This window comes from Acanthisitta chloris, unplaced genomic scaffold (genome assembly GCF_000695815.1).
Source record: "Acanthisitta chloris isolate BGI_N310 unplaced genomic scaffold, ASM69581v1 scaffold7642, whole genome shotgun sequence".
In the NCBI taxonomy this organism is placed as follows: Eukaryota; Metazoa; Chordata; class Aves; order Passeriformes; family Acanthisittidae; genus Acanthisitta; species Acanthisitta chloris.
Window position 1 is genome coordinate 15525 of NW_008658730.1, and position 2340 is coordinate 17864.

General features: G+C 45.0%; 1 protein-coding gene across 1 annotated transcript in view; it reads left to right on the forward strand.

Moving 5' to 3' along the window:
• The window catches only part of ABCA1 (ATP-binding cassette, sub-family A (ABC1), member 1), a 75094-nt gene that overhangs the window by 579 nt on the left and 72175 nt on the right, over nucleotides 1-2340 (forward strand). The window lies entirely within an intron of this gene.

Consider the following 2340-nt stretch of genomic DNA (forward strand, 5'->3'; position numbering starts at 1 on the left):
GGTATAGATTAAGTGACTGACATGAAGCATGTTCTTATATCAGCATGGGGATAAACCCAGTCAACTGTTGGTTTTCTATTCAAGTGTGTTCAGATTAGTTTAAGTGCGAGCCTCACCACCTGTTAACAATGTGGAAATGTACCTGTTCAGAGGGACAATATGTAAGAAAAGTTTCTCCTTGAGATGACAAAGGTGCAGGAGCATGAATCCAGTATGGTATTCTTAAAATTCTTTTGCCTTTGCATTAATGAGACCTCATAGGATGCTGTAACTTCTACAGACAGCTAGAAGACAGAAAATACCCTATTGGACCTGCAGAGATTTAGGAATACCTGTGTTGAATAAGGGGCATGCCCTGTGAAACAGGCTTGTTCACAGTATCTGTCCTGTTAGATCTGACCTTGAGAAGGTATGAGTAGGGAATGTGAAGGGAACATGAGTTACTGAGGTGGTGAGTGGAGAGTGGTCTCTGATAAGCTTTCTGAACCCTGCAAATGTCAGGGTGCTTGCCAGCTGGTTGGGGCTGGGTTGTTTTAGAAACTCGGTGTCACAAGGGAGGAGGGGAGGCTATCATATTCACTACTGGAGATGTCTACAGTCCCTGAAGTCTTTGCTGAGGTGTCTGAGGCTTATTTGTATAGGACCTGTGTACTGTAGAGCTGGAATGAGTCCATTCTTAAATAAAACAGACAAAGGGGGCTCGTGGCATATTTGACTTTTCCTGTATGCCTCTGTGGTTACAGAGCTGCCAGTGATGGCACAATTTTTGTGTTTTGCATGTTCTTGTCCTTACTTCATGAGTCTTGATCTCCCAGGACAGGACTGCTCACCTGAGAGGCTGTGGACTGTGTCAGCTGCAAGGAGTGAGTCTGACTAGTCTCTGGATGTGTGGGCCATCATCCTGAGCTTGTGAACAATTTCATAGTTTAGAAGAATGCTGCAACTGAGCTGGGGAAAGTAGTCTCAAAACTGGCTACACCTTCTTGAAAGATTGGCTGTGTCAGCTATTGCACATGTAACCTAGGCTCTTAGAGCTACAAACACTCTTCCTCCCTTGCTACAAGAGGTCTTACTCTTCACCACTCTTGAACTGCCTTTAGCAAGTAGGGGAACTCTAGGATGTGGGATCCTCTGGAGTAATACTTAAACTGGTTAAACCAGGAGGATATTTGAGAGGAGTTGAGTTTTACACTGAGTATTATGGCTTTTTTTTTGTCAGGGTCTTCTGAAAATAATAGAATCATAGAATCATTAAGGTTGGAAAAGCCTTTGACCGAACACCACTGTGTCAGCTAAGCCATAGCACTATGTACTGTGTCCAATTGTTTCTTGAACTCTTCCAGCAGTGGTGACTTCACTACCTCCCTGGACAGCCTGTTCCAATACTTAGCCACCCTTTCAGTAAAAAAATGTTCCTGATGTCCCGCCAGTCCTGATGTCCAGCCCTGACACAGCCTGAGGCTGTGTCCTCTGGCCCTGTTGGTGGTTTTCTGTGAGAGCAGACCAATCCCCATCTTGCTAAAACCTCCTTGAAGTCATAGAGAATGATAAGGTGTCCCCCGAGCCTCCTTTTCTCCAGGCTAAATAGCCTCAGTATTGCATCAGGTTTGAAGGTTACCTGAAGAGGTCTGAGTTTGGCATGCATGCCATGTCAAGGTACCTGTAGTCTAGCTTAGTGAGCAGCAGAGGTGTATTCAGATTCTTTGGTAATGCCACAAAAATGCAGTAGGCTAACCATTTTGGATCTGCTCAGCTATTTCTTGGTACCTTCTGGCAGCTTCTGTACCAGCTTAGCGTCAGGTACCTCAGAGGACATGAAACTGCTCATCATCTGTATTCCACACTGTTAATGTGTGGAAATGATAATTGTAATGAAGACTTGAGACATGGCTTGTTTTTGTGGGGCTCCTGTATCTGCAGGGGTTTTCTCGTTAATGCTTTCCTTTTGGGCTCTACTTGAAGATGTCAGGTGGGGAAGGCCACTTAACAGGAAACTGCAGAAAAGTGGCAGAACACTTCTTCTCAGCATGCTGTTATCATGACTGCCCAGTTGTTCATTTATTTGCTTTCCTGTTAGAAGTCAGTTGTCCTTGATCTGGTGTGCTGATGAAGGCTCTTTCCCATTTGTACTTACTGAAGATGTAGCTCAGAAATAGTTTGATCCTTATCCTTCTTCCCACAAGAAGCGTGGGCTAGCCTTGGCTTCCCACTGAACTGTCTTGTTGGTTGCTGTGAGTTTGGGCTGCATTGCGAAAGCTGGGTTCAAAGCTCGGCCTGACGTGTGCAATTCAAGTGTTACTTTGTACTGGATAACTTCCAACAGCACCGGAGTGGGGGGAA